General features: G+C 48.2%; 6 pseudogenes; all 6 read right to left on the bottom strand.

Moving 5' to 3' along the window:
• Positions 1-381: 381 nt before the first annotated feature.
• Positions 382-500, bottom strand: LOC141267356 (5S ribosomal RNA; annotated as a pseudogene).
• Positions 501-9,447: 8,947 nt separating this feature from the next.
• LOC141267297 (5S ribosomal RNA) lies at positions 9,448-9,567 on the bottom strand (annotated as a pseudogene).
• Positions 9,568-10,188: 621 nt separating this feature from the next.
• On the bottom strand, positions 10,189-10,307 carry LOC141268548 (5S ribosomal RNA; annotated as a pseudogene).
• Positions 10,308-11,256: 949 nt separating this feature from the next.
• Positions 11,257-11,376, bottom strand: LOC141268900 (5S ribosomal RNA; annotated as a pseudogene).
• Positions 11,377-11,997: 621 nt separating this feature from the next.
• On the bottom strand, positions 11,998-12,116 carry LOC141268321 (5S ribosomal RNA; annotated as a pseudogene).
• Positions 12,117-13,059: 943 nt separating this feature from the next.
• LOC141270210 (5S ribosomal RNA) lies at positions 13,060-13,179 on the bottom strand (annotated as a pseudogene).
• Between the last annotated feature and the right edge of the window lie 8,749 nt (positions 13,180-21,928).

The following is a 21,928-nucleotide window of genomic DNA, read 5'->3' as shown; positions in this document are numbered from 1 at the left end:
GCCTACAGCACCTGGTATTCCCAGGTAGTCTCCCATCCAAGTACTAACCAGGCCCAACCCTGCTTAGCTTCAGAGATCAGGGGAGGGTCGTGTTGCCTGCAAAGGTCTTCTGCTTGGGGTTACCGGTGGTTGCCTCCAGCCACCTGGGAGACGCTGGTCCTGGTGAAAAGGAGCCTAGTATTAAAAGTAAATAAGCAACAATGCTGGAGGCCCACGGTGATCAGAAGGATGCTAGAATTTTGCAGAGATGAAATAGCGCAAGAGTGAAAGCAAATGAAAAAAAGAAAAGAGAATGAATGTGTGCACTTGTGAAAGGGAATGGAAAAAAGGCATAGAAGAGAGTGCCCCCTGCTGGTGGAAGGAAGGAAAAAGCAAAGCAAAAGCCTACAGCACCTGGTATTCCCAGGTGGTCTCCCATCCAAGTACTAACCAGGCCCAACCCTGCTTAGCTTTTGAGATCAGACGAGATGGAGCTTGTTCAGGGTGGTGTGGCCATAGGCAGAGACTAGCCTCTCACTTGCTGCTTTTCTACTTTGACGTCTGGCTGCCGGCTGCCCTTTCCAGTTCTCAGCAAGACCAGGTCCTTTTGTGCTTTCCCTTCTCTTCAAATTTTTTGCTGGCTTCCTTAAAAGGTCTTGTAGACACAACGCCCCACTCAGAGCCGCTGAGCTCACTGATCGGCTGCAGCGCTGTCGACGGAACGTCAGCTTCACGGCCAATGCCATAGGCCGGGAGCAGAGGTGAGACTCACCGGTAGACCCGGGTCGGGTGAGTAGAGCGCGGTTAGTTGCTTTCTAATAGGCTGCAGCCGGGGATTAACTTTTAATGAAAGGGAACAATCCCTTTGACTGTCTGCAGCGCGCCACACCCAGGAAGCGCACTCTCACACACAAGCCAGCATGCACACGTGCTCGCACGTGACAACACCCCCTATCTGCCCCTACAACCTCTCCGTCACCATGTGTGTCACCCTGGCCTGGATGCCACAAAATGTATTAAAGCTGTGTCTGAGAGCAAGGGGGAGGTTCTCTTGTCAGGGGAACATTAGCATGCAATGCCTCCTGTCTCAGGCCAGTAGGGGGAGCAGGCTGCCCCTATAAAAGTTGGTGCTGGGGGCAGGGTTAGAGAGAACTGGATTGCCTGTCTCAGCTCTGAGACGTGTCCCAGAGTGGAGCAGGGACAGAAAGTTGATTGCACCTAAGAGGAAGTGTGGCAGGAGGAGAGCCACAAGCCAGAGACAAGAGGCGAAGAGAGCCTGTCTTGGCAGAGAAAAGACTTAATTTTACCAGACTTTGGTGTCTGAGGCTGGAAGGATTCCACATCCCCCAGCAGAGAACCAGTCCGCAAGGGACTGTACATTCCTTGGCCTAAGAAGCCTGGAGGCCCTGCCACAACCGAAGGGACCAGTAAAGCCGTACAAGGCTGGGAGCAGAAAGGAACCCACGTCGCAGGCCATACATGCGAGAATACACGGAAAGCTTGGAAACGTGGGCTGTTACCCTATCAGGAGGAGATAGCCAGAAGGAGCGCAGAAAGCACAGTAGGCCTGCACCCTCACCCTGACCAGGGCCAATTTCCCCGTTGCTCTCAGACGTCCAGGTCCCCTCCTAGCCGGGACTGTTTATGGGTCAGTTTACCTGTTGTAGTAAAGACCCTGGACTGCAACTTGTTGTCTGTGTGCTCCTTGCTCTTCCCGCATTATCAGCACTGGGATTCTCACTACCATCACTCCCACCATCCCTGGGGCCGCACTCTTCCCGTGGGGAGTCACACTACCCTAGCTGCACACCTCATCAGCCCCAGCGGTCTGCATGCAGCGGCGGTTCCTAATAACCGCAATCCACGGGTGGCGTAGTCGGACATTATCAGCAGAACGTAGCAGACTACCATTGGCCTGACCACCCTGGGCCACGGAACCGGGTCGCCACTACTACCCCCATCGTCTCCCTATTGCCCGGATCCGAGTGCCCCACGGCCCAGGGGGCGAGTCAGCTTTGGCGTAGTCGGCAGGATTTCGTGCCCGCAACCACCGGGTACTGCGTGCCTGAAAAAGACTTTTGTAAACTTACCTGTGGCGAAGTTTCCCGCCATCCGGAGCCGATTCCCGCCATCGGACGCCATCTTGGACCGTTTCCCGCCGTCTTCTGCCTTCTTCCCGCCATCCGCAGCTGCTTCCCGCCATCGGACGCCATCTTCAGGACGCCGCGCGGGAAGAAGAGGGGCGTGGACGTCAAAACCGCGCGAGATCCGAAGCTCCGCCCCACGCTCCGACGCTGCGCAAGGTCCTGGAAGGGAGAGAGAGCGACGCTGACGTCATCAGGACGCGACGCCAGGTCCTCGTCCATAGCAGCAGCAGCGGAGCCGCGGCCTACAGAAGAGGATCGCCGGAAGGTAGGCCACGCTTAACTAGGGGGGAGGAAGATGTCAGACACAGAGGCGCCCACTACCACCAACGCAGCTGAAGCAGCAGTGATGCCCTTTTCCCTGCCCTACATCCCTGGAGCGGCCTGGCTGCTCAAATACTCAGGGGAGCCCCATGCCCTAACTGACTTTAAGGAAAGGCTATACAGTTTGTTCCAGGTTTACCCCCTGACAGAGGAGCAGAAGGTCAGCATATTGACAGGGCAGTTAACAGGCGCAGCCCAAAGGGAGGTAAAATCATGGCCCACTGAGGAGAAAAGGACTGTGAAGGGTATCCTGGCCCGGCTGCGGGGTAGCTTTGATACACGTACCTCCGCTGAGATTAAAATGAGGTTCTATGGATGTAGGCAGCGGGCACAGGACAGCATCAGATACTATGCCCTAAATCTGCAGGAAGCCTTGAGGGCTATTCAACAAACTGACCCTGGCAGTGTGCAGGAAACCGATAAGCTGCTAACAGAACAATTCATAGAAGGTCTGCTGTCTAGCGCCCACAGGGCCCAACTGCGCCTCATGTTCTTTCAGAACCCCGACCTGACCTTTGCCCAATTTATGGACAGGGCCATAAGGGTGCTCCGTGAATCTGCAACCAGTGGCGCTATAAACCCCCGGCGCCCTGCTATCACCTACCACCAGGAGGCGGCGCCCTCCTCTATGGACTCCGTGGAGGCTGATGCACAGGCCCTGAACCAAGCCCCGTCGAAAGGCCTGCACCACCAAGTCCAGTATCTAACCAGGAGCGTCGCGGCGTTGACCAGAACCGTCCAGGCGTTGCAAGTGGACCCGTCAAGACCCATCGAGCTGGCTTCAAGTCCGGAGGATGTCCCGTGGCGTCGACAGAGGAGGATCCCGTCGTTCCGAGGGAGGCCCACAGACCGCTACGCAGAGGATGGACAGCCCATTTGCCGTCGATGCAACCAGCCCGGACACATTTCCAGGTACTGTAATTTAAACGGGTCCAACCTGGGGCAGAGGGCCGACCCCCAGGCATAAGATCACCAGGCCCTTATAATTGGCGTGATAAGTACGTTGGGGGGCACCCGGTTTTACCCGTGGTGCTGGACGGTATCCCCATGAGCGCCTTGCTGGATACTGGGTCGCAAGTAACCACAATCCCTTATGTACTTTTTAAGCAGTATTGGACTGATGCTGATATCACACGGTATCCAGACAGTAACTTGAGCATCATCGCCAGTAATGGCTTACCCGTGCCGCAGATGGGGTTCAAGGAGATGACCATTAAAATTGGTAAAGTTGAACTGCCGGCACAGGGAGTGATTATTGTGGACATTGACCGTCATGAAAGTCACCCTAAAATAACTGTGGGTACTAACATAATTGAAAATTGTCTTTCAGAGGTAATTGTAATTCTACAACAGGTGGCGGTGAATGCTAGTTCCAGCCAACAGAGGGTCCTTAACAAGGAGATAAAAGCCCTGATGAGACGGCAGCAGGTAGAACTGTCTGGTGGTGAGATCGGTAGCGTAAGACTGAGTGACCCATTCCCCATTTCCATGCCTCCCAAAAGTGAAATGATGATCTGGTGTCGGACTGCAATCGGGTTGAGAGGTAGAGACTACCAAGCCATGGTAGAACCCGTGTACTCAGACAGCAGGCCCACCATTTTGACAGCCCGGGGGGTGGTTGATGTCCGTCATGGGAGGGTGCCCGTCCGCATCCTCAACATTGGGGAGAGGGAAGTACACTTACCCAGGTACGCTACACTCGCCAAACTGTTTGTTGTCGAACACCAAGCTATCAGGGCCGTGGAACCCTTGCCTCCATCTCCTCAGGCGGAGGGTAATGGCTCCCAGAAACAAAAGGAGGACTGGTGCCAGAAACTCCATGTGGGTGCTGGCTCTACTCCCCTGCACCAAAAACAAGGAGTCTACCGGGTGGTACAGGAGTACGAGAGAGTCTTTAGTAAGCACCCGCTGGACTTCGGCAGAGTAAAGGGGATAGAACACCACATCCCGACAGGGAGCCACCCACCAATAAAAGAGAGACACAGGCCTGTACCCCATGCACATTATCAGAACGCCAAGGGCATGCTAAGAGAGATGAAGGAAGCTGGGGTCATTAGAGATAGCTGTAGCCCCTGGGCAGCCCCCTTGGTTCTGGTGAAAAAGAAAGACGGCACCATGAGAATGTGCGTGGACTATAGACAAATCAACCGTATCACCCACAAAGACGCATACCCGCTGCCTAGAATAGAGGAGTCTTTAGCCGCACTAAAATCTGCTAACTTCTTTTCTACTTTGGACCTTACTAGCGGGTACTGGCAGGTTCCTGTGGCAGAGGCTGACAAGGAGAAGACCGCCTTCACCACCCCGATGGGACTGAGCGAGTTCAACTGTATGCCTTTCGGGCTCTGCAACGCACCAGGGACCTTCCAGCGGCTGATGGAATGCTGTCTAGGGCACCGAAACTTCGAGACGGTCCTCCTTTACCTGGACGACGTGATCGTCTATTCGAAGACCTACGAGGACCATCTAAAGCACCTGGCCGAGGTGTTCGAAGCCCTGGCAGGCTATGGCCTGAAGGTGAAACCATGGAAGTGTCACCTGCTGAAACCAAAGGTCCAGTACCTAGGGCACGTGGTAAGAGCGGAAGGAGTGGCCCCCGACCCTGACAAAGTCACGGCAATCAAGAGCTGGCCAAGCCCCTCGAACATCAAAGAGGTGAGACAGTTTCTCGGGTTGGTAGGCTACTACCGAAGGTTCATCCCCGGGTTCACTAAGATGGCAGCTCCTATGCAGGACCTCCTGATCGGACAGTCTAAGTCCCGAAGTCAAAAGCCACCCTTCAAGTGGGATAAACCGGAAGAGGAGTCCTTCCGCCAGCTAAAGATGGCCCTCACGGGGGATGAGATCCTGGCTTACCCTGATTACGGCCAGCCTTTCATTCTCCACACAGATGCCAGTAATGTGGGACTGGGAGCCGTACTGTCCCAAAACCAACAGGGCAGAGAACGGGTGATCGCATACGCCAGTCGGAAGCTGAGGCCCACCGAGAGGAACCCGGAGAATTACAGCTCCTTCAAGCTAGAATTCTTGGCGGTGGTGTGGGCCATGACGGAATGCTTCAAGCATTACCTGGCCTCTGCAAAGTTCACCGTGTACACGGACAACAACCCGTTGACACACCTGGACAATGCAAGACTGGGTGCCCTGGAACAGCGGTGGATGGCCCGTCTCTCCAACTATGACTTCGTGATCAAGTACCGGCCAGGCAAAACCAACGCCAACGCGGACGCCCTATCAAGAATGCCTCACTTACCTGAAGGTGACGAAGACCCAGAAGAGCTGGAGGAGGTAGAACTCCCCGCGTTTCACCGGTATGGAGCCGCTCAACACTCTCACCGCGTGAAGGAGGAGGATCTAACAACTGTGATGATGAATCCCCTACCTCACCACAGCTGGGCCGAGACCCAAGATAGTGACCCTGCAGTCCGCCTGGTGAAAGATCTGCTGACCCGGGAAGACGCTCGCCTAGATCCAGATGCCCCAGAGGAAGCTAAGCAGCTATGGAAGGAGAAGAGCAAGCTGTTCCTCTACGAAGGCAAGTTGTGCAAAAGGATTGTCAACCACCGGACACACGAGCTGACCTGGCAAGTCGTGGTCCCAAGGCGAGATGCAGCTATGGTCATGGGGGCTTTCCATGACAGAGCGGGACACTTCGGTTGGAAGAAACTGGAGTTCCTACTAAGAGGAAGGTTCTTTTGGGTCGGCATGAGAGGAGCTGTAGAAAAATGGTGCAGAGACTGTGGCCCTTGTCACCTGAGGAGGAAGGACCGCACCAGCCAGAAGACACCCTTGAGGCCCATCGTCACCACGCAGCCTCTTGAGCTGGTAGCTCTGGACCATGTCAAATTGGCTCCCAGCCGGTCAGGATACATCTATGCCCTGACAATCGTGGACCACTATTCCCGTTTTCTAGTGGTGGTCCCGGTAAAGGACTTGACAGCCCAAACAGCGGCCAGAGCCTTCCAGCAATACTTCTGCCGTGCACACGGGTATCCGGAACAGGTCCTGACTGACCAGGGTCCAGCATTCGAGGCTGAAATCTTCCAGGAGTTCTGCAACCTCTATGGCTGTAAGAAAATTCGGACAACGCCTTACCATCCACAAACCAACGGGATGTGTGAGAAGATGAACAATATAGTCATTGATCTCCTGAAGACGTTGCCCCTGGAGGAACGCAGCCTGTGGCCAGAAAAACTGCCGGACCTGATAGACCTATACAACAATATCCCGGTGAATGCTACCAACTGCACCCCGGCTTACCTGATGCGAGCCAGACTGGGTAAGCTGCCCGTAGACCTGGAGATGGGAGTCCTAATACCTGAGGACACCTCCCCGGATGCGGACTGGGATACGGAAAGGCAACTGCAGTACAAGAAGGTACAGGAGAGTGTGGAGAAGAGCCTGGCCCAGGTGAGAGAGAAGCAAGAAAGACTCTTCAATCAACACGCCCCTGCTGGTCCCCTAGAACCTGGTGAGCAAGTCCTAAAGCGAAAAAGAAGGCTACATAAGTTGGACGACCAGTGGGAAAGGGAACCCTACACCGTACTGCAGTCTGACCACGACAACCCAAAGGTGTGCGTAATCACCAAGGACGGAGGAGAAACCACTAGTGTCGTCTCCAGAGACCACCTCAAAAGGTGCCCCGAGCAACTCCGTAGTGCAGAAGAGGATCAGAGTGACCTTGAACCCGCAGAGGACAAGGAAGAAATGATCAGCACCATTCTCGGAGAGTTCCCTCAGTCCTGGACTCGCATAAATGATGCCATAGTGGTACCCGTCCTGCATTTCCTGCAACCGGCCCAGCAACAACCAACACCAGAGCTGGAAGGTGAAGAGGAGCCAGCAGTTCCAGAGGCAGAAGAGCCTGTACCAGCAGCCCAGGAGAGTCAACCCTCTGCTGACAGTGAGCCTGCCATGCCTGCGGTAAGCCAAAGAACCCGCAGACAGCTGCCTGCCCTACCTGTACACCCAGCTGGTAGCTGTACCCCTAACGCTAGTGGGGAAAGCCAGGTTGGTCCACCACCAGACAGTGGGTTAAGGAGGTCAACCAGGAGCACAAAGGGGCAGATACCCACTCGCTGGAGAATATAGAGTGTACTAAGATTGTAAATAACCCTGTTGCCAAATGTTGAAATGTTTGCCAAGTTAAATGCATGTTTATTAATAGTGTGTTTCAGTTTCTTGGAGCTACCGTAAGGACTCACAGGTTATGGACTTTTTATAACCGGGACCTTGTATGGACTGCATTCTGAGCCTAACCCAGGAATGAACTAAGACTGTGAAGGACTTGGGGTAGGACAGACCCCCACCTGGTTAAGGCTCCCGTTGTATTGGTGATATGGACACCCGGTCACAGGCCACACTGACCTTAAGAACTCAATTTGTGCGTCGTCTGTCTATTAATGTTTTATTGTTATGCATATTGTCTTTGTTTATTGTTTAGTCCCGGAGTACTAAATTTCACTAGGGGGGAATGTGTCACCCTGGCCCGGATGCCACAAAATGTATTAAAGCTGTGTCTGAGAGCAAGGGGGGGGGTTCTCTGGTCAGGGGAACATTAGCATGCAATGCCTCCTGTCTCAGACCAGTAGGGGGAGCAGGCTGCCCCTATAAAAGCTGGTGCTGGGGGCAGGGTTAGAGAGAACTGGATTGCCTGTCTCAGCTCTGAGACGTGTCCCAGAGTGGAGCAGGGACAGAAAGTTGATTGCACCTAAGAGGAAGTGTGGCAGGAGGAGAGCCACAAGCCAGAGACAAGAGGCGAAGAGAGCCTGTCTTGGCAGAGAAAAGACTTAATTTTACCAGACTTTGGTGTCTGAGGCTGGAAGGATTCCACATCCCCCAGCAGAGAACCAGTCCGCAAGGGACTGTACATTCCTTGGCCTAAGAAGCCTGGAGGCCCTGCCACAACTGAAGGGACCAGTAAAGCCGTACAAGGCTGGGAGCAGAAAGGAACCCACGTCGCAGGCCATACAGGCGAGAATACACGGAAAGCTCGGAAACGTGGGCTCCTACCCTATCAGGAGGAGATAGCCAGAAGGAGCGCAGAAAGCACGGTAGGCCTACACCCTCACCCTGACTAGGGCCAATTTCCCCGTTGGTCTCAGACGTCCAGGTCCCCTCCTAGCCGGGACTGTTTATGGGTCAGTTTACCTGTTGTAGTAAAGACCCTGGACTGCAACTTGTTGTCTGTGTGCTCCTTGCTCCTCCCGCACTATCAGCACTGGGATTCTCACTACCATCACTCCCACCATCCATTATACTGCCCTGGGGCCGCACTCTTCCCGTGGGGAGTCACACTACCCTAGCTGCACACCTCATCAGCCCCAGCGGTCTGCATGCAGGAGCGGTACCTAATAACCGCAATCCACGGGTGGCGTAGTCGGACATTATTAGCAGAACGTAGCAGACTACCATTGGCCTGACCACCCTGAGCCACGGAGCCGGGTCGCCACTACTACCCCCATCGTCTCCCTATTGCCCGGATCCGAGTGCCCCACGGCCCAGGGGGCGAGTCACATGCATCAGACTCTCCTGCCTGTTTTATGATTTCAGGGCCCTATCAGGAATCACCCCTCCCCCTCCCCAATTCCTTCCGCACCTTCCTTGCCTTCCTTGCACTGAGGTTAGCTCTTTGGCAGCCGTCTGGCTTGGTTACACAAGCTTCTTTGCAGAGATACATGTTACTTCTGCTGGCCCTCGCTAGGCGGCCGGCATCCGAAACCTTCCCTGGGCACCTGCTGAAAGCCTGGCCCCTTCATGGCCCCGGGTGCTTTTAACGCCATCATTTCCACACGGCGAGCTGCGGAGTCAATAAGCACTCCTAGCCGTGGCAAGGAGCTCGGTGTCAAGCCTGCGTGAAGGCGGCGGGGTAGCGTACTTAGCTGCCAACTGGCTCAGAGGCCTTGGGGCTTCCATCATCTAAGTTACTTGGGGTCGGTGTCCGGCAAGGCGCCGTTCCATGCTAGCCGAGCTGGGCAGTAGGGCAAAGCGTCATCAAAATGGTCTACAGCACCCAGTGTTCCCAGGAGGTCTCCCATCCAAGTACTGTCTGAGCCCAGCCCTGCTTTGCTCCCGAGATCAGACGAGATCGGGCGTATCCAAGGTGGTATGGCCAGTAGACGCTGCTCGATCCATCGCCCGGCCAGCCTTTCTCAGGATCGCTTGGTGGCGAGCAATCTGGCCGTAACGGGGCGGGCTCCGAAGGCTCCATGCAAAGTCTGTGCCGTCCCTACAGGTGTGGTTGGTTTAGCAGTGATTCACCCGCCGCATCAGGTGTCTTCAAAAATGTCTCGGCGCAGGGTCTCCTGCAGGCTAAACCCTTCATCACGGTAATGTGACAGAAAGAGCAAGCTGGACCCGTAACTTGGGGGCGGAGCGAGACGTCCATGGGTGAATGAAGGAAGAGGGTGAGATGGTTGCCAGTGACTTTGAGCTGCTCTTCAGGGGGGAGGGTCGTGTTGCCTGCAAAGGTCTTCTGCTTGGGGTTACCGGTGGTTGCCTCCAGCCACGCGGGAGATGCTTGTCCTGGTGAAAAGGAGCCTACTATTAAAAGTAAAGAAGCAACAATGCTGGAGGCCCACGGTGATCAGAAGGATGCTGGTATTTTACAGAGATGAAATAGCACAAGAGAGAAAGCAAATGAAAAAAAGAAAAGAGAATGAATGTGTGCACTTGTGAAAGGGAATGGAAAAAAGGCATAGAAGAGAGTGCCCCCTGCTGGTGGAAGGAAGGAAAAAGCAAAAGCCTACAGCACCTGGTATTCCCAGGTTATCTCCCATCCAAGTACTAACCAGGCCCAACCATGCGTAGCTTCCAAGATCAGACAAGATCGGGCGTGTTCAGGGTGGTGTGGCCGTAGGCAGAAACAAGCCTCTCACTTGCTGCTTTTCTACTTTGACGTCTGGCTGCCGGCTGCCCTTTCCAGTGCTCAGCAAGACCAGGTCCTTTTGTGCTTTCCCTTTTCTTCAATTTTTTTGCTGGCTTCCTTAAAAGGTCTTGTAGACTCAACGCCCCACTCAGAGCCGCTGAGCTCACTGATTGGCTGCAGCGCTGTCGACGGAACGTCAGCTTCACGGCCAATGCCACAGGCCGGGAGCAGAGGCGAGACTCACCGGTAGACCAGGGTAGGGTGAGTAGAGCGCGCTTAGTTGCTTTCTAATAGCCTGCAACCGGGGATTAACTTTTAATGAAATGGAACAATCCCTTTGACTGTCTGCAGCACGCCACACCTAGGAAGCGCACTCTCACACACAAGCCAGCATGCACACGTGCTCGCACGTGACAACACCCCCTATCTTCCCCTACAACCTCTCCGTCACCTGCGTCAGACTCTCCTGCCTGTTTTATGATTTCAGGGCCCTAGCAGGAATCAACCCCCCCTCCCCAATTCCTTCCTTGCCTTCCTTGCCTTCCTTGCCTTCCTTGCACTGAGGTTAGCTCTTTGGCAGCCGTCTGGCTTGGTTACACAAGCTTCTTTGCAGAGAAACATGTTACTTCAGCTGGCCTTCGTTAGGCGGCCGGCATCCAAAACCTTCCCTGGGCACCTGCTGAAAGCCTGGCCCCTTCACGGCCCCGGGTGCTTTTAACGCCATCATTTCCACACGGCGAGCCGCGGAGTCAATAAGCACTCCTAGCCGTGGCAAGGAGCTCGGTGTCAGGCCTGCGTGAAGGCGGCGGGGTAGCGCACTTAGCTGCCAACTGGCTCAGAGGCCTTGGGGCTTCCATCATCTAAGTTACTTAAGGTCGGTGTCCGGCAAGGCGCCGTTCCATGCTAGCCAAGCTGGGCAGTAGGGCAAAATGTCATCAAAATGGTCTACAGCACCTGGTGTTCCCAGGAGGTCTCCTGTCCAAGTACTGTCCGAGCCAAGCCCTGCTTTGCTTCCGAGATCAGACGAGATCGGGCGTATCCAAGGTGGTATGGCCAGTAAACGCTGCTCGATCCATCGCCCGCCCATCCTTTCTCAGGATCGCTTGGTGGCGAGCAATCTGGCCGTGAGGGGGCGGGCTCCGAAGGGTGCATGCAAAGGCTGTGCCGTCCCTACAGGTGTGGTTTGTTTAGCAGTGATTCACCCACCGCATCAGGTGTCTTCAAAAATGTCTCGGCGCAGGGTCTCCTGCAGGCTAAACCCTTCATGGCGGTAATGTGACAGAAAGAGCAAGCTGGACCCGTAACTTGGGGGCGGAGCGAGACGTCCAGGGGTGAATGAAGGAAGAGGGTGAGATGGTTGCTAGTGACTTTGAGCTGTTCTTCAGGGGGGAGGGTCGTGTTGCCTGCAAAGGTCTTCTGCTTGGGGTTACCGGTGGTTGCCTCCAGCCACGCGGGAGACTCTGGTCCTGGTGAAAAGGAGCCTAGTATTAAAAGTAAAGAAGCAACAATGCTGGAGGCCCAGGGTGATCAGAAGGATGCTGGTATTTTGCAGAGATGAAATAGCGCAAGAGAGAAAGCAAATGAAAAAAAGAAAAGAGAATGAATGTGTGCACTTGTGAAAGGGAATGGAAAAAAGGCATAGAAGAGAGTGCCCCCTGCTGGTGGAAGGAAGGAAAAAGCAAAAGCCTACAGCACCTGGTATTCCCAGGCGGTCTCCCATCCAAGTACTAACCAGGCCCAACCCTGCTTAGCTTCTGAAATAAGACAAGATTGGGCGTGTTCAGGGTGGTGTGGCCGTAGGCAGAGACAAGCTTCTCACTTGCTGCTTTTCTACTTTGAAGTCTGGCTGCCGGCTGCCCTTTCCAGTGCTCAGCAAGACCAGGTCCTTTTGTGCTTTCCCTTCTCTTCAATTTTTTTGCTGGCTTCCTTAAAAGGTCTTGTAGACAGAAGGCCCCACTCAGAGCCGCTGAGCTCACTGATCGGCTGCAGCGCTGTCGACGGAACGTCAGCTTCACGGCCAATGCCACAGGCCGGGAGCAGAGGCGAGACTCACCGGTAGACCCGGGTAGGGTGAGTAGAGCGCGGTTAGTTGCTTTCTAATAGCCTGCAGCCGGGGATTAACTTTTAATGAAAGGGAACAATCCCTTTGACTGTCTGCAGCGCGCCACACCTAGGAAGTGCACTCTCACACACAAGCCAGCATGCACACGTGCTCGCACGAGACAACACCCCCTATCTGCCCCTACAACCTCTCCGTCACCATGCGTCAGACTCTCCTGCCTGTTTTATGATTTCAGGGCCCTAGCAGGAATCACCCCCCCCCTCCCCAATTCCTTCCGCACCTTCCTTGCCTTCCTTGCACTGAGGTTAGCTCTTTGTCAGCCGTCTGGCTTGGTTACACAAGCTTCTTTGCAGAGAAACATGTTACTTCTGCTGGTCCTCGCTAGGCGGCCGGCATCCAAAACCTTCCCTGGGCACCTGCTGAAAGCCTGGCCCCTTCACGGCCCCGGGTGCTTTTAACGCCATCATTTCCACACGGCGAGCTGCGGAGTCAATAAGCACTCCTATCCGTGGCAAGGAGCTCGGTGTCAGGCCTGCGTGAAGGGCGGCGGGGTAGCGTACTTAGCTGCCAACTGGCTCAGAGACCTTGGGGCTTCCAGCATCTAAGTTACTTAAGGTCGGTGTCCTGCAAGGCGCCTTTCCATGCTAGCCGAGCTGGGCAGTAGGGCAAAATGTCATCAAAATGGTCTACAGCACCCAGTGTTGCCAGGAGGTCTCCCATGCAAGTACTGTCCAAGCCCAGCCCTGCTTTGTTTCCGAGATCAGATGATATCGGGCGTATCCAAGGTGGTATGGCCAGTAGAAGTTGCTCGATCCATCGCCCGGCCAGCTTTTCTCAGGATCGCTTGGTGGCGAGCAATCTGGCCGTGACGGGGCGGGCTCCGAAGGGTCCATGCAAAGGCTGTGCCGTCCCTACAGGTGTGGTTTGTTTAGCAGTGATTCACCCGCCGCATCAGGTGTCTTCAAAAATTGCTCGGCGCAGGGTCTCCTGCAGGCTAAACCCTTCATCGCGGTAATGTGACAGAAAGAGCAAGCTGGACCCGTAATTTGGGGACTGAGCGAGACATCCAGGGGTGAATGAAGGAAGAGGGTGAGATGGTTGCCAGTGACTTTGAGCTGCTCTTCAGGGGGGAGGGTCGTGTTGCCTGCAGAGGTCTTCTGCTTGGGGTTACCGGTGGTTGCCTCCAGCCACGCGGTAGACGCTGGTCCTGGTGAAAAGGAGCCTAGTATTAAAAGTAAAGAAGCAACAATGCTGGAGGCCCACGGTGATCAGAAGGATGCTGGTATTTTGCAGAGATGAAATAGCGCAAGAGAGAAAGCAAATGAAAAAAAGAAAAGAGAATGAATGTGTGCACTTGTGAAAGGGAATGGAAAAAAGGCATAGAAGAGAGTGCCCCCTGCTGGTGGAAGGAAGGAAAAAGCAAAAGCCTACAGCTTCTGGCATTCCCAGGCGGTCTCTGTTAAATGGTTAATTATGGAAATTCATTTGGAATGTTAATCGATAATCATTTTTCTGAGTTCTATGCCTCAGCCATCGTGTCTAGTTGACATGCGCTATTTGTGTGTGTATTTTTGGTTCACTACCATATGTAGAACAGGTGTCCATACGACTGGCTATAAAAGACCATGGTACAGAAAGGGGGAGCTCTCTTGCTCTGCCCACCCCACAAGACACAGAATCTTCATGCTGAGAAGCAGATGACATGTAGGCCTGGACACATGCTGGACAAAGACATGATTTACCAGCCAGGATCCAAGGAAAGATGGGTGAATCTCAACAATTAAGCTAATTATGGACAAATGGACAATTACTTTATAACTAATTATTGTATGTACCTGCTGCAATCTGATTCTTTTTAATGGACAATCCAAGAGTAAATAGATACATTTCTTTATAAGAATATCGTGATATTGATACTTTGAGAAGTCCTCAGTAGAAAAAAATAATACAGGAAGAGTATTATTTTACAATGGTGAGCCAGCCAGTCCTGTTTTTTTGTTTTTTAAATTAAGTAAGTGAATTTCTTCCGTGAACAAGGGGGAAGTCCTGACGAGCTGAACAGCTGTTGTTCACGTGTCAGTAAATTCACTAGTTTGTCACGAGAAGCAGAAAGGACCTACAGACTGAAGAAAGACAGGAAGCAGAGGTACTAACAAGGAACAGAATCACACAGGAAAAGAATCAGACGAACTGAAGACAGGACGTGCTGATAAAGAGAAGCCAAGGAATCTTAAGGTAACCAAAATATGGATATAATTTCTTCTTTTGCTAAACAAAGTAATATTAATTTCAAAGTTAATGTAGGAGATGACATAGAAGTTTTGTGGCTCAGTTTATACAAAAAATGTGAATTGCAGAATTTACAGTTAACTTCTAAATTGGTAAATAGAGACAAACAGAAATTGAGAAATATTCTACATTTGGTAGATTTTTTTCATAGTCTTGTGTTAGAGATTTCTAAGCAGGAAAATAGTGTAGAAGTGTCAGACGGTGATACTGATTCTGACTGTAATGTGGAAAATGAACAAGAAGTAAGACACGTGTCTGTAACTGAAGGTGACCTTGGGTCTGACCAAGAGACGGACATACAGAAACCTGACATGGGAGGAGACATGACTGATATACGAGAAACCGACATACTAGGTGATGTGGGAGGAGACGTGAGTGACGTAGGAGGAACGGACGTACAAGAGCCACTAAAAATATCAGAGAATTCTGGAATTACCCAGGCTCAACTCCAAATTAAAATGATGAAAAATTAGCTGAAATTATACAAAATCATGCCAAAATATGATGTCAAAATCCATGCCTGTAGTAATTCAGAGACATTTGAGAGCTTCTCTGATAAGTTTGATTTATCCAATGAGGAGAGGAATCAATTATTTAAAATATGGATTCCTGTGACATTGTCCAGACGTTTACATTTAATGCCCTGAGAAAATGACTCTCCTAATGGATGGGAAAATGATTCGGACAGATTAAGATATTTGATTTATTGTGTCACAAAGGATTTTCCCAACATAGAAGATCTGCAGAAACTAAGGATTGGTAGGAAGGAATGTACATATACATTCATGTCCATATTTGAACGGTTGTACAAAGCTCTCATCAAAAATGGAAAAGTACAACATATGATAACAACTTTTGTACAAAAATTCAAATTCCTAAATTCAGTTTCCCAAGTTATGGCATCACAAAAAAATTCATTATTTGAATGTGCGCAGATGCTGGATTTTGTTAGAAAACATGAGAATCGTGAAAAGAAAATAAATCAAGCTAAATTTATAAAACCAGGAAAGGTAAAATCTTACCAAAAGCCAATATCAAACTCTCCTAGACTGAGTCATCCCCATAGTGAACTCTATCAAATACGCAGAAGATTTCATATATGTTATAAGCCATATCAGCCAGTGCAAAGATCCATCTCTCCACAGAATGAGTTAATTCTCAGTCAGAACTGTGATTCTCTAAAAAGGAAAATGGCTGAAACTGATGGACAGAGACAGGTGAGACGACCAACTCACAGTGACGTCATGGAATGTGGACAGAAGAACAGGCAGTTCTCTGAGGTTTTGAAGGATAGAAAAATGTCTTTCCTAAATAGGGCGTTCCTGGAGATATTTGAGAGAGACAGAAGATTTGGTTTAGGGAGTGGCTAAGGAAAAACTGTAATTACAATGTTGTATCAAAATGTAATACAATGTCTCAATATTTATTTATAATCTTATACAGTAAAATTGTAGTTACATAGTTTCTAATAGTTCATATATGTATATATATATATATATATATATATATATATATATATACACTTGTCTAAGTAGAGATTGCGTATAATTGTATTTATATATACGTTTATAATATATATATATATATATATTAATTAATAAATTAGAACTTCATATATATAAATTTAAGTAGCAATATTTTGAATTACATTAGAACCAACCAATATATGTATAAGATATTTAAATAATTCTGTTTCTGTATGAATTTGATATTTAATTTTATTTTCTTATATTTCCTTAGAGTTTTCATTCCAAAGCACGATTTGATCAAAGAACTCTAAAATGGATTTATTTCTTTATTCACACAGGAAGTGAAAAAATTGCATGATTTTATGTGTATAACATTTTAAAATAATAACAATATATCTAGTTGAACTATAATATATATGTAATACTTATTAATTCTTTTGTGTTGCTAATATTTTCTGTGCATGAAGTGTTCGTGCAAATTAAAGTAGCTTTACAGCATGACGTGTGACAGCTGCGACCTTTGAACTTTGAGCTAATAGTATAGGATCCCACTCATTCTATTTTCAACTGATGTAACTTAAGACCGGACAGCCAGTGAAAAAAGAATCTAAGACAAGAGTTTTTTCAAGTGTCTGAAATTCCAGTGACTTACTCTCATATTATATAATATGTACTTGGGGAATATTCAAAGAAATATAAAGATATTCAATTGATATGGCAATGCGCATTAATAAATTGGGATACAACAATTTTGGGTTAAATATATATATATATATATCTAAAACTTCATATGTGGAATGTTTGAGTTGAACAGATCTGTGAATGTCAGAGTGAAGGTGACAGATGAGTAAATCAGCAGCTGCTAAGTGTGATTGATGTGACAGAGGCCTCGTATGTTTGTATGTTTGAAAAAATAAAAATGTTTCTTTATGTGAAGGTACAAAAATATATTTAATTCTGAGGAAATTATAATACATAATTAGGTATTATCTACATATATATATTTCTATATTTCTTTAATAATTATTATTTCTTGATTTAACTAATAGTGGATAAGGGCAACCACACATCAAAATGGTTTACAAAGCAAATTTATATTTAGAATAATTTTCCACATGATAATATTCTTGAATAACTATAATATTATTTTTAATGGTTACCTAAATAGGTACACACCTCTCTTTAGTCAAATCTATGCTACTCATCGATATGAAATTTATGCACAATATTTCTAGAAGAATAATTATTTTTAATTTGGTTCTGATATATACATAAATTTTATAAAATAATATTTTTGGTATTAAGGGGGAAAATGTGTTTTTGATCCTGATTACATAATCACTTTTGATCAATACTTATTTTCCACACATTTTAATAAAGAAGAAATAATAATAAGGTACTATGGTATAATTAAGAAGGGTATTACATGCAAAGTTGCATAATTTAATATTTTTTGGTGGTACAAGGTTATGACAAATATGAAATCATCCAGATAATGGAGATATAAGGGTATTTTTTATGGAGAATATAATTACTCTGCATTTGTCATTAAAATTTAAAGGCCTTATTTTTATTCTTATTTTTACTCTTAATTTTATTTTTCATTTTTAAAATTTTATTCTTACTTTATACTTCTTATTTTTCTATTTTTTAATTTTTTAATTCTCATTTGATTTTATTTGAGTTCAATATCTCAATTGAGAAAACACATTAATATTTAATAAAGTAATGTCTAATACAAGAGTATTGCTTCATTAAATATATATTGCTAAGGAAAAAAAATGTTTACATTTTCTGAGTAAACACAACAATTCATTCATTCATTTATTCATTCATTCATTCATTCATACATTCATATATTTATTCATTTTGGTTCAGGAGTATACATTCTTTGATATTATTGGTTTAATAAAGATATAAAAACTTGTTTTTTCAAAATACACTGACACCTATGGGTTGAAAAAGGTAATTACACCTATGACATAAAAATGTTCTATCATATGGAGAACTTGATTGATAATGAATTATTATCTATTATTGTTTATTATTCCAAACATAATTTATTTTAATATTTTGATAATAATTAGATGGATATTACTGATTGCTATGGTACGCTGTGATATTATAGGTTAGGAAAAACTGCCAGATTTGGCATCAGATTAGGGAATGAAGACTTCAATCAAGACATCGCAATTATGAATTCTATCTTAATAAAGACTTTTAATTTTTATAAATCAAAGAGATTCTCAAAAGTTACAAGAAGAAGCAACTGATATCTGGACGTCTCAGAAGGTAACAGGTGTGAATGCTGAGTGTTATAATAGACTGTGTCCATTACATACAATTAGTGTTGAGCCACCCCGTAGTGTTCGGGTTCGGTTCGGTTCGTCGAACACCGGGATGTTCGAGGAACTGTTCGTCGAACTGTTCGTCGAACACCTTAGAACACCGTCGAACACCGTTAAAACCAATGGCAGGCAAACAAAAACACATAGAAACACATAGAAAACACCTGCAAAGGTGTCCAAAAGCTGACAAACTGCTCAGAAGACACTCTCTTTAAAAAAGCCGGCCGGCAAATTCAGCAGCGGCATACACCGGTACCCGACAATTTAGACAAGAAGGAATAGAGCATCACACATAGATTAGATAGATAGAAACATGTCAGTCACACATATAAGAAGCACAGTGACAGTGTTGGTTACTGCACTTGTCATTTAGTGTAAAGGATTTATTAAAAAAAATATTAGTGTTTTCATGCACCGTCTCTTTAAAAAAGCCGGCCGGCAATTCAGCATCTGTACCCGACAATTTAGAACAGAAAGAATAGAGCTTCACACATAGATTAGATAGATAGAAACATGTCAGTCACATATATAATAAGTACAGTGACAGTGTTGCTTACTGTACTTGTCATTTAGTGTAAAGGATTTATTTAAAAAAATAATAGTGTTTTCATGCACTGTCTCTTTAAAAAAGCCGGCCGGCAATTCAGCAGCGGTACCCGACAATTTAGAACAGAAAGATAGAGCATCACACATAGATTAGATAGATAGAAACATGTCAGTCACATATATATGAAGTACAGTGATAGTGTTGGTTACTGTACTTGTCATTTAGTATTAAAATAAAGGATATATTATTAAAAAAATTGGCGTGGGGTTCCCCTTAATTTTAGGCTCTAGCGGAGGTTAAGCAGACGGCTGGGGCAGATGTTTGAAGCCTGGGAAGGGGGTAATACCCACGGAGCTTCCCAGGCTACTAATATCAGCCCCCAGCTGAATACATAGCCTTTACTAGCTATTAAAATGGGGAACCCCCCAAAAAAATGACGTGGGGTCCCCCCTAATTTAATAGCTAGCAAAGGCTAGGCAGACAGCTGGGGGCTGATATTAATAGCCCAGGAAGGGAGCCATGAATATTGGCCCCCTCCCAGGCTAGAAACACCAGCCGTCAGCCGCCCCAGAAATGGCGCATTCATAGGATGCGCCAATTCTGGCACTTAGCCTCGCTCTTCCACGCTGCCCTGGTGCGGTGGCAGGGGGTAATAGGGTTGGGGTTGATGTCAGCTTATAATGCCAGCTGACATCAAGCCCAGGTTAGTAATGGAGAGGCGTCTATAAGACACCCCCATTACTAACCCCATAGTCAAAGTTAAAAAAAACACAAACACCCAGAATAAAGTCCTTTAATTGAAATAAAGACACAGTCCTTTATTGTTCTAAATTAAACCATACTTACCGTCACGCCCATTCCAGCTGAAGCCAACGATCTCCTGCAATAAAAGAAAAATAATAAAGCAACCTCATCCTTACCTTTCCATGGTTCCCACGACAGCTTCAGCTCTGCTACATCGAGATGACAGGCTGGACCGCAGCAGAACGCTGCCATCCAGCCTGTCATCCCGCAGACACTGAGAAGCGCAGGCTTGCTTGCGCTGCTCAGCGTCTCTCTGTGACGACATCCAGATGAGCCGAGTTCATGTCCAATGAACTCGGCTCACCTCATTCACGTCACTGACAGCGTGGGAAAATTCTCACGCTGAAGCGCTGATTGCAGGAGAATTTTCCCACGCTGTCAGTGACGTGCAGGAGGTGAGCTGAGTTCATTGGACATGAGCTCACCTCATGCACATCACTGACAGCGTGGGAGAATTCTCCTGCACTCAGCACTTCAGCGTGAGAATTTTCCCACGCTGTCAGTGACGTGCATGAGGTGAGCCGAGTTCATTGGAGATGACCTCGGCTCATCTGGATGCCGTCACAGCGAGACAGTGAGGAGCGCAAGCATGCCTGCGCTTCTCAGTGTCTGCGGGATGACAGACTGGATGGCAGCGTTCTGCTGCGGTCCAGCCAGTCATCTCGATGTAGCAGAGCTGAAGCTGTCGTGGGAACCATGGAAAGGTAAGGATGAGGTTGGTTTATTATTTTTCTTTTATTGCAGGAGATCGTTGGCTTCAGCTGGAATGGGTGTGATGGTAAGTATGGTTTAATTTAGAACAATAAAGAATTGTGTCTTTATTTCAATTAAAGGACTTTATTCTGGGTGTTGTGTTTTTTTTAAATACTTTACTAGAAATTCATGGCGGTCATGTCTAATACTGGCGTGACCCCATGAATTTTGGGCTTGGGGCCAGCTGATAATACCAAGCTGGCCCTAACCCCTTTATTACCCAGTGAGCCACCGCACCAGGGCCCTGGATGAGTTGGGTACAGCGCCAGAAGATGGCGCTTCTATGAACGCGCCATTTTCCGGGGTGGCTGCGGACTGCAATTTGTAGCGGGGGGGGGCCCAGAAAGCTTGGGCCTCCCTGCGCTGCGGATTCCAGCCCCCAGCTGCCTAGTTGTACCTGGCTGGACACAAAAATAGGGCGAAGCCCCACGTACTTTTTTTTTAATTATTTCATGAAATAATTAAGAAAAAAGGGCTTCCCTATATTGTTGTGTCCGGCCAGGTACAAATAGGCAGCTGGTGGTTGGGGGCAGCCCGTTCCTGCCTGCTGTACCTGGCTGGACACAAATATTGTGCGAAGCCCCACTTCAATTTTTTTTAATTATTTCATGAAATTCATGAAATAATTAAGAAAAAAAGGGCTTCCCTATATTGTTGTGTCCGGCCAGGTACAAATAGGCAGCTGGTGGATGGGGGCAGCCCGTTCCTGCCTGCTGTACCTGGCTGGACACAAATATAGTGCGAAGCCCCACTTAAATTTTTTTAAATTATTTCAGGAAATTCATGAAATAATTTTAAAAAAATTGACGTGGGGCTTCGCACTATATTTGTGTCCAGCCAGGTACAGCAGGCAGGAACGGGCTGCCCCCAACCACCAGCTGCCTATTTGTACCTGGCCGGACACAACAATATAGGGAAGCCCTTTTTTCTTAATTATTTCATGAAATAATTTAAAGAAAATTGACGTGGGGCTTCGCGCTGTTTTTGTGTCCAGCCAGGTACAACTAGGCAGCTGGGGGCTGGAATCCACAGCGCAGGGAGGCCCAAGCTTTCTGGGCCACCCCCGCTGCAAATTGCAGTCCGCAGCCACCCCGGAAAATGGCGCGTTCATAGAAGCGCCATCTTCTGGCGCTGTACCCAACTCATCCAGGGCCCTGATGCGGTGGCTCACTGGGTAATAAAGGGGTTAGGGCCAGCTTGGCATTATCAGCTGGCCCTAAGCCCGAAATTCATGGGGTCACGCCAATATTAGACATGACCACCATGAATTTCTAGTAAAGAATTTAAAAAAAACACAACACCCAGAAAAAAGTCCTTTAATTGAAAAAAACACACAATTCTT

This window comes from Phyllobates terribilis, unplaced genomic scaffold, assembly GCF_046119375.1.
Source record: "Phyllobates terribilis strain yellow unplaced genomic scaffold, ASM4611937v1 Scaffold_4__5_contigs__length_816908805, whole genome shotgun sequence".
In the NCBI taxonomy this organism is placed as follows: domain Eukaryota; kingdom Metazoa; phylum Chordata; class Amphibia; order Anura; family Dendrobatidae; genus Phyllobates; species Phyllobates terribilis.
Note: the sequence above shows the minus strand (reverse complement) of the source record. Positions and strands in the feature narration are given on the sequence as shown.